At 47.2% G+C, this 10,038-nt stretch overlaps 1 protein-coding gene across 1 annotated transcript in view; it reads right to left on the bottom strand.

The window, feature by feature from the left end:
- The window catches only part of LOC136626973 (P2X purinoceptor 7-like), a 3,705-nt gene extending 3,019 nt beyond the window's left edge, over positions 1-686 (bottom strand). The window contains exon 1 of the mRNA XM_066601930.1: positions 304-686. The gene's annotated coding sequence lies outside the window, so the exon portion shown is untranslated. The remainder of the gene's footprint in view (positions 1-303) is intronic.
- Positions 687-10,038: the final 9,352 nt, after the last annotated feature.

Here is a 10,038-nt window from a genome sequence, read left to right on the forward strand (position 1 = left end):
AAAATAAAAAAAAAATTAAAAAATTTAAAAAAAAAAAATATTTATATATTAAAAAAATATGCTCAAAAAAAAAAAAAAAAGGCGAATGGAAGCAGGCGGCATGCGCAATAAAAACTGCTGTCGCCATAGCAGCACACAGCAGGAAAATAAAAAACGCAGCACATGGCAGGCACTATAAATATGTAATACACATTACAATACAGGGCATGCACAATACTTTTAAAAATGCACAGACTCACTGCATAAGGCAATGATCCTGTGCTAATCAATGCATAAAAGAGTACAGAGGAAAGGTGTACTTACCGGAGCTTCTATGTAGTCAGGAGATGGGAGAAACAGCTGTTTGCTGTTTTCTCCGGTAGACAGCACCTCCCCGCTGTGACGCTTTCTGGCGACCAGCCAATCAGGAGGCTGGATCGGCGTTCCATTGATTTAGAAGAACACGCCTCCACCGATGACGTCAGTCACCTGCTCACGTGACCGGCGTCTCGGGAGCGCGCATGAGGCATCCAGGAAGAGCGAGCGGTTCACCGTGGAACGCACCCAGGGACCCAGCAGGCGCCATCTTAGAGGGAGAAGTTTTAAAAGTCATTTTTTCTGCAGACGAGTAAGTACAATGCGGTTTATAACCGCTCACAAGGGCTGCTTAATGTCGGGGGGTGACAGGGGGAATGGGCTAATATGAAATTTTGGCTTTCTGCCTCGGGACATCTCCTTTAATAGCAGTCTACAAATATCTCAGTGGCTGTCCCATCAGTGTCCTCCACAGGTGTAACTGGCTCCCTCATTTGGCTATTTGGCTGTCTGCATGTTGAGGTGGTGCACATTTTTGCCCTCCTGTATCAGTAAGTATATGTCCGTTTATAGTGATTGCTTGTTTTTATATTTCCCTTTCTGTGATACACATGCAACAGATTACATTCAATAATATTAATTTCATATGTAGTATAATAGTTTATAAAAAAGCAAATATAGTACATCCTGTGCTTTTAAACCATTGCATTCAAGACTTACCATGAATATATTGTACCTATTTCCTGCACATTTGAAAAATCCCTTTTAAGAAAGTATTAAAGTGCCTTCACATGAGACAGAACATTTCACAGAATGTGACTGTTACGGTGTGCCATCAGTAACAGGAAGTGGAACCATGGTGACCTTAATATGTCAGCCTTGTCCACGTGGCTATGCCATCTACTCTGTTGTTTGCCATCCATCTACTCTGTTGTTTGCCTTTTACTTGTCACTGCAAAAGGTTCCTGTGACATTGTATGTTGGAAATACCTTACTGGGTACCTCACTTGCTATCCAATCTGCAGTAGCATCTCCTATGGTGTATGGGCTGATTGGTGGACAGGGAGGTGTGTCCCATGTTTGGCCAATCAGCCATTGTGTGAGTATATTTAACTCGGTCACACCCTTCCTGGGGATGGTTCATTCTGCAGTCCAGCTGTTTGTGTGAGGATATATGCTGTACAGCTCTCTGTCTGCATCCAGTTTGGCGTGTGAGTCTAGCTTTACGTTTTGTCAGATAAGTGTAGTCTGTTTGATAGTGTTTCAGTCTAGACTATATTCTGTTGGTTTTTGCCTGGATCCAGACTGTAATTAATGTTTGGTGTTTTTTTTCTCCTGCGTCCACAGGGGTGTAGACACCTGAATCGCCTCTGTCCACAGAGGTTTGGACGCCTGAATTGCCTCCGTCCACAGGAGTGTGGACGCCTGAATCACTTTCGTTCACATGGGTGTGGACACCTGAATCACCTGCGTGTACAGGAGTACGGACCCCTGAATCGCCTCCGTCCACAGGGGTGTGGATGCCTGAATTGCCTCCATCTACGGAGATGTGGATGCCTAAATCGCCTCTGTCCATAGGGGTGTGGATGCATGAATCGCCTCCGTCCATGGGGGTGTGGCTGCCTGAATCGCTTCCATCCACAGAGGGTGTGGACGCTTGAATCACCTCCATCCACAGGGGTATGGACGCCTGAATGGCCTCAGTACATGGGGGTGTGGACGCCTGCACCACCTCCGTCCACTGAGTTTTCTCTCTCTACTATCTTTAAAAAGAAATTAATAAAAGTTTTACAATATAGTTTATGTACCCCAAAATGGCACTAATAAAATAACTACAAGTCCTCATAGGGCCATACGAAAAATAAAAAACTTATAGTTTTGAAATGTGGAGATAAAAATCCCATAAAATTGTTGTGTCCTTATGCCCAAAATAGGCCCCTCCTTAAGGGGTTAAACATCAACAGGTTCTCCTGCCATTGCCTCTAGCAACTTCCACCATATGCGGCAATGTCTGCATAGGGGGAGGGAGTCAGCAAAAACAGAGCTGCTCATTCAGTCCATATAAAAGTCAAGTTTTATTTTTCTTGATTTCAGCAATAGAACAGGAAATCCAGTGAGAAACTAGCAGTCACTGTTGACACATATACTTAGTGCAATAAACAAAATAAACACTTGCCCATCAAGGCGCTAACTAGACAGTTGTTTCTCTTCTACTTCTAACAAGCAGCAAATGTCAGAAAAACAGCAGCAGTCCACACTGGTAGATTTTCTGACTCCAGGCTCTGACCCTGACTGTCTGAACTAGCAGCCTTTTTAATGTCCCAGTGATGAATAGAGATGAGCGAGCACCAAAATGCTCGAGTGCTCGTTACTCGAGTCGAACTTTCAGTGATGCTCGAGAGTTCGTTTCGAGTAACGAACCCCATTGAAGTCAATAGGCGACTCAAGCATTTTTGTATATGACTGGTGCCCCGCTAAGGTTTTCATTTGTGAAAATCTTAGCAAATCACCAAAGTCATGTAAAAAACACAGAACTGGATAGGGCAGGCGAGGAGCAACATGCAGGGCTGCATTTCGGGCTCCGAGGTCTCACTATTAAGCCACAATAGTGGCAAGAGGAGACCCCCCCCCCCCACACTGTCAGCATAATGATCATTCTCCTCTGCCACAGCTGTAACAGCTGTGGCAGAGAAGAACGATGTTTGCCCATTGAATTCAATGGAGCCGGCAATACAGCCGGCTCCATTGAAAGCAATGGGCTGCCAGCGAGTGCGGGATGAATTTTCGGGAAGGGCTTAAAAATATAAGCCCTTACCTGAAAAAGAAAGATTTTAGTGTAAAAAAGAATAAAAATGCAGGCATTCTCTTCAATGGAGCCGCTGCTGCTGCCGGCGACTCCATTGAAGACAATGGTCTGCTGGCACACCTGAATTCTTTTTCAGGGAAGGGCTTTACATATAAGCCATTCGCTGGGAATGAATTAAAAGTGATTTAAAAAACAAAAAAAAATAGATACTCACCTGGCTTCAGCTGCCGGGGCACAGCAGCGTCTTCTCCTGCTGTCCCCTGCACTGTGGTGCTGAACTGCTGTCATTCAGCTGAGAGCTGCGCTGAGCCAATCAGAGGCAGCATTCACTTATCCATTCATGAATTCATGAATGGGTGTGAGTGAGATCTGCCTCTGATTGGCTCAGCGCTGAGCCAATCAGGGGCATGTCTGACTCACACCCCCTTCACACCCACTGCCAGCTGGCCGCAGCTGAACTCCATCTGCCGGGACCAGGTGAGTATATATATATATATTTTTTTTTACACATTTCTGGATGAATTGCAGGGAAGGGCTTATATATTTAAGCCCTTCCCGAAAATTCATTGTGCGCTCGCCGGCAGCCCATTGCTTTCTATGGAGCCGGCTGTATTGCCGGCTCCATTGAATTCAATGGTCAGTGCTCGTTTAATCGAGACGAGCACCGCGTGGTGTTCGTCTCGAGTAACGAGCATCTCGAGCACCCTAATACTCGAATGAGCATCAAGCTCGGACGAGTATGCTCGCTCATCTCTAGTGATGAACTTACTGGACACAGCTAAGCTCACTGGGACCCAGAAGGGAAATGAAAGCAATGAAATGTAGGAATGTCAGTTAGCAGAAGATTGTAAAAACAATGGAGATATGCCTGCAATGGAGATATACCTGCATGAGATCTTTTGTTAGGACGTAAAGCCCCATTTACACACACAGATGATCGCTCAAAATTCGTCAGAAACTGACAGTTTTGAGCGATCATTTTGCATTAGCTAATAATGGGTTAATCAGCCTATCAGTAGCTAAAAAGCTTCATTTGCATGTATTTAGAGAACAGCAGATGGTCTGTTCTGTAAATACATTGCTTTTGTTCTCCAAGGGGACAGCAGCTGAAAGAACTCTATCAGCGCTGCCTGAGGAGAACTCAGCATGTGGTCCCTCTTATCAGAAACAACAGATTTTAAGCTGAGCTGAATTCAGCGATGGAAAAAAAGTGCAGATAAGTGAACGATGGGCACACATTTACACACAACGATTATCACTCAAAAGATGGCTTAAGAGCACACAAATGCAAAGTTGTAGAAGCCTCCTGTCAGCTCCAATGTCTGTTCAAACACTTTTTTATCTGTTTTAGAATTTATTAGACTTATTCAATAAATGTTCCCTCAACTTGAGATATGATAGGCTAAGCAAGGCCAGTAATAACATAAAATTCAATAACAGAGAAGGTGATGGGAAATGAAAGACAAAAAACTAAAAGTGAGAAGGAATGATATACATAAACACACACACATACACACACACACACACAGAGATACATACTGTGAAAATGTCTGCATGGGGTTTGGTGAAGACACAATTGCTCATTCAGTCCATATAAAAGTCTAAACAGTTTTATTTTTCTCGATTTCAGCAATAGAACAGAAAAACCAGTGGGAAAACAGCAGCCACTAGCAGCACATATACATAGTGCAATACAGAAAATAAACACTTGACAATCAAGGCGCTAACTAGACAGTAGTTTCTTACCTACTTTTAACATGCAGCAATTGTCAGAAAACCAGCAGATGCCACACTAGTAGATGTCCTCACTCCAGGCTCTGACCCCGATTGCCTGAACCTGCAGCCTTTTATGTCCCAGTGATGAACATAGTGTAGCCAGCTGAGCTCACTGGGACCCAGAAGGAAGACATGTACTGGAGTTTTATCTCATGCAGGCGAAGTATATAGGTGAAATGTACACTCCCTCCCGTGCATTTCCTTGCACAGTCTACGATGCATGTACAGTACATACATTTTATATATAATCAGAGTAGAGATGAGCGAACGTGTTCGTTTAGAGCAATTACTCGATCGAGTAACTACCTAATCGGGTGAAAAGATTCGGGGGGCGCCGGTGGTGAGCAGGTGGCTGTGGGGGGGAAAGAAGAGAGAGAGCTCCCCCCTGTTCCCCCCTGTCAACCCCCGCTTCTCCCCTCCGCCCCCCGAATCTTTGCATCCGAGTAGGCAGTTACTCGAAAAAAGCGATGCTTGATCGAGTAATTGTCCTAAATGAGCACGTTCGCTCATCTCTAAATCAAAGGAAATTAGACCAACCACATACGGTAACGGAGTATTTGAGGCATGAGATAACACAATATAACTCAAGACTATCCCTTATTGATCAAAATAAACTATTGATCTGAGACATTTATCACAGTTAAGAACAAAGAACCTCCCTTCAATTGTCTGATACATTAACCAGAAACCATATTAACTAAAACAAGTGGTAAATTTCAAAAATTTCCAAATGTCAAAGACACTATTATGCCTGTTGCAGAGAACAGCACAATTTATAAATAGAGTTCCATAAGGCCCCAAAGGTCTATCCTCTAAGATACTTATTCAACAGGCCAGACCTAGGGTTAAATAGCAAGGGAAATTAAGAAGTCACGGTGGCTCTGTTGCTCCTCCTGGCAAGGTGGTAAATGTGGTCTGGACGTGATGCTGCTTAGTTCTCACTGCGTGCTGCCTGTGGGGTTGGGCAGGGTAAGATGGTGATACCCCAGTGGAGAGCTACCTGTGGAGTCAGGTAGGGGAAGATATTGTTTTGTCGTGACACCAGTCTGTATATGTGAAGGAACCCATTCCAAACAAAAATAATTACAAAAAAGTTGACAACTTGACAAAAATGGGGGATCAACCTCTGTCCTGCCTGGAATGCTTAGTGTGATACCTCAGTGCAGATGTTGAAGATGGAATAGATGGTGAGACGTGACTCCAGGAGTCGGGTCATACAGTGAACCATTGCTGTTTTATTCTTCAGGAGCAGATGAGAGATAAGCTTGACTTTGCTGCATACAGTTCACATTGCCAGACTTTAGTAGAAACTGTTACAGCTACATGCATTAATTACTTGTCTAGATCCTCAGGGACTTGATATAGGGAAATGCATTTATCTTCTATGCATTGCATTTTAGTTCTGTTTCCTGGCTGGGCCTGACTCTGACCAACTTGCTTTCCTTTCTGCTTGGTGCCTAGGAATAACCAACTTAGATCTCTTCCTACTCTCCTTTTCTCTCTTTCCACTGTTACTAAAACGTTCTTGCTTTTGATTACTCACACTTTAGTTGTTCAACTTCCCACTGGCTTTATCCTTGTTCCTCTCCGGTCTCTACCTCAGGCCTCTCTAGACTTGACTCCTGAATCAGACTACTTAACTCCACCCACTCTCTATCTTTTATACTGCCAAGCTAGCTAGTGCAGAAATATGAACGATATCATCATTAATTTGCACAATTATTAAACATACCTTTAGGACCTGATTTAAGGATATAGTCAGCACTAGAGATGAGCGAGCGCATTCGTCCGAGCTTGATGCTCGTTCGAGTATAAGGGTGTTCGAGATGCTCGTTACTCGAGGCGAGCAACACCCGGCACTCGACTCCATTACATTTCCTTCCCTGAGAAATTTGCGCCCTTTTCTGGCCAATAGAAACACAGGGAAGCCATTACAACTTCCTCCTGTTACGTTCCAGCCCTATCCCACCCCCTGCAGTGAGTGGCTGGCGAGATCAAGTGACCCCCGAGTATTTAAATCTGCCCCGCCCGCAGCTCGCCACAGACACACGCTAAGAGAGATCAGGGAAAGTGCTGCTGATGCTTCTGCTGCTATAGGGACAGTGTTAGCGTCTTCAAGAACCACAACGGCCCTTCTTAGGGCCACAGCTCACCTAGTGCATTACTGTTGTGGCTGCTGTAAGCAGTTTTGCACAATTTTTTTTTATTGTATATCGGGCGTGCAGGCTTTAGCGTTCTCAGGCTGCAGTCTGTATTTGAGTATAGGGGCAGTATTGGTCAGGCAGGGACAGTGGTAGTGTAGAATCCTGTCTACAAGTACCCCAACGGTTCTTCTTAGGGCAACCTGCGACCATGTGCATTTAACTCCGTGGTTGCTGGGAGTTGTAGTACCTCTGTATTGCACAGCCTAGCCTGCGTGCAGCCTTCATTTAAACATTTTTCTGTCCGCACTTTGCGTTGCCTCAGTTCACTCTGCCTCTAAGTGTATGCCAAGAAACCACACATTTTCTACAACGCTCTGTTATACGTGTGCTGTCTGCCCAACGCCCATAGATTGAAAGTGCAATACACACTGCCTTGCCTCAGCCTGCATTGCAGAGTAAAATAAGGAGATTTTTTTAAAAATTCCTTTTTACGGCTAATGGTTACCCAGTGCATTTGCCTGCATGGCCTGTGGGACTCCACGCCCATCCAAACTGCATAGTTCACAGCCTAGCCTGCGTGCAGCCTTCATTTGAACATATTTCTGTCCGCACTTCGCGTAGCCTCACTGCAGTCTGCCTCTAAGTGTACGCCAAGGAACCACACATTTTCTACAACGCTGTTATACGTGTGCTGTCTCAGAAGTTCGCAGTCTGCCCGACGCCCATAGATTGAAAGTGCAATACACAATGCCTAGCCTCAGCCTGCATTGCAGAGTAAAATAAGGAGATTTTTTTTAAAAATTCCTTTTTACGGCTAACGCTTACTCAGTGCATTTGCCTGCATGGCCTGTGGGACTTCACGCCCATCCAAACTGCATAGTTCACAGCCTAACCTGCGTGCAGCCTTCCTTATAATTTATCTCTGGCTTCATTTAGCGTTATATTACCGCTGGCAGCCACCAACTGCGTGGCAATAATTCGCAAACATTTTTACACCACTCTGTCTCTGCTCGATTCTTAATCCAGCATGCTGAGGGGTAGGGTTAGGGGCAGAGGACGTGGACGCGGTCGAGGACGCGGAGTCCCAAGTGAAGGTGTGGGCATAGGACGAGTTCTTGGTCCAGGTGAATCGCAGCCGGCTGCTGCGGGAGTAGGAGAGAGGACAGTTTCTGGGGTCCCCAGCTTCATATCGCAATTTTTGGGTCCACGTCGTAGACCTTTATTAAAAAATGAGCAGTGTGAGCAGGTCCTGTCGTGGATGGCAGAAAGTGCATCCAGGAATCTATCGACCATCCAGTCTTCTACGCCGTCCACTGCTGCAACTCTGAATCCTCTGGCTGCTGCTCCTCCTTCCTCCCAGCCTCCTTACTCCATGAAAATGACACATTCTGAGGAGCAGGCAGACTCCCAGGAACTGTTCTCGGGCCCCTGCCCAGATTGGGCAGCAATGGTTCCTCTCCCACCGGAGGAATTTATCGTGACCGATGCCCAACCTTTGGAAAGTTCCAGGGGTCCGGGGGATGAGGCTGGGGACTTCCGGTAACTGTCTCAAGAGCTTTCAGTGGGTGAGGAGGACGATGACGATGAGAGACAGTTGTCTATCAGTGAGGTAGTAGTTAGGGCAGTAAGTCTGAGGGAGGAGCACACAGAGGATTGGGAGGAAGGGCCGCTGGACGATGAGGTGACTGACCCCACCTGGTGTGATAAGCCAACTGAGGACAGGTCTTCAGAGGGGGAGGCAATTGCAGCCGCAGGACAGGTTGGAAGAGGCAGTGGGGTGGCCAGGGGTAGAGGCAGGGCAAGAGCGAATAATCCACCGGCTTTTTCCCAAAGCACCCCCTCGTGCCAAGCCACTGTGCAGAGGCCAAGGTGCTCTAAGGTGTGACAGTTTTTCACTGAGACGGCAGACGACCGACGAACTGTGGTGTGCAACCTTTTTTCGCGCCAAGATCAGCCAGGGAGCCACCACCAGCAGCCTCACCACCACCAGCATGTGCAGGCACATGATGGCCAAGCACCCCACAAGGTAGGACGAAGGCCGTTCACCACCTCCAGCTTGCGCCACTGCCTCTCCCCCTGGGCCCCAACCTGCCACAGAGATCCAACCCTCCTCTCAGGACACAGGCACGACCATCTCCTGGCCTGGACCCACACCCTCACCTCCGCTGTCCTCGGCCCCATCCAGCAATGTCTCTCTTCTCAGCGTCCAGCTGTCGCTAAGAGAATCATTGGAGCGAAAGCGCAAATATGCCGCCGCGCACCCGCACGCTCAAGCTTTAAATGTCCACATAGCCAAATTGATCAGCCTGGAGATGCTCCCCTACAGGCTGGTGGAAACTGAGGCATTCAAAAACATGATGGCGGCCACTATTTTTCACGATGTGCCGTCCCAGCCCTGCACGGCCACGTCTCACGCAACATCGTACACGCCCTCACCAACTCGGTTACTGCCAAGGTCCACTTAACAACGGAAACGTTGACAAGCACAGGCGGGCAGGGCCACTATATCTCCCTGACGGCACATTGGGTGAATTTAGTAGGGGCTGGGACCGAGTCAGAGCCTGGGACAGCTCATGTACTACCCACCCCCAGAATTGCGGGCCCCAGATCGGTGCTGGTATCTGCGGCAGTGTATGCCACCTCCACTAAACCTTTCTCCTCCTCCAACGCAACCTCTACATGAAGACTTGTCACCAGCAGCACGTCTCCAGCAGCCGGTGTCGCGTGGCGCGGCAGCACAGCGGTGGGCAAGCGTCAGCAGGCCGTGCTGAAACTACTCAGCTTAGGAGAGAAGAGGCACACGGCCCACGAACTGTTGCACGGTCTGACAGAGCAGACCGACCGCTGGCTTTTGCCACTGAGCCTCCAACCGGGCATGGTCTTGTGTGACAACGGCCGTAACCTGGTGGCGGCTCTGCAGCTCGGCAGCCTCACACATGTGCCATGCCTGGCCCACGTCTTTAATTTGGTGGTTCAACGGTTTCTGAAAGGCTACCCACACTTGTCAGACCTCCTCGG

Source organism: Eleutherodactylus coqui, chromosome 5 (genome assembly GCF_035609145.1).
Source record: "Eleutherodactylus coqui strain aEleCoq1 chromosome 5, aEleCoq1.hap1, whole genome shotgun sequence".
Lineage (NCBI taxonomy): Eukaryota > Metazoa > Chordata > Amphibia > Anura > Eleutherodactylidae > Eleutherodactylus > Eleutherodactylus coqui.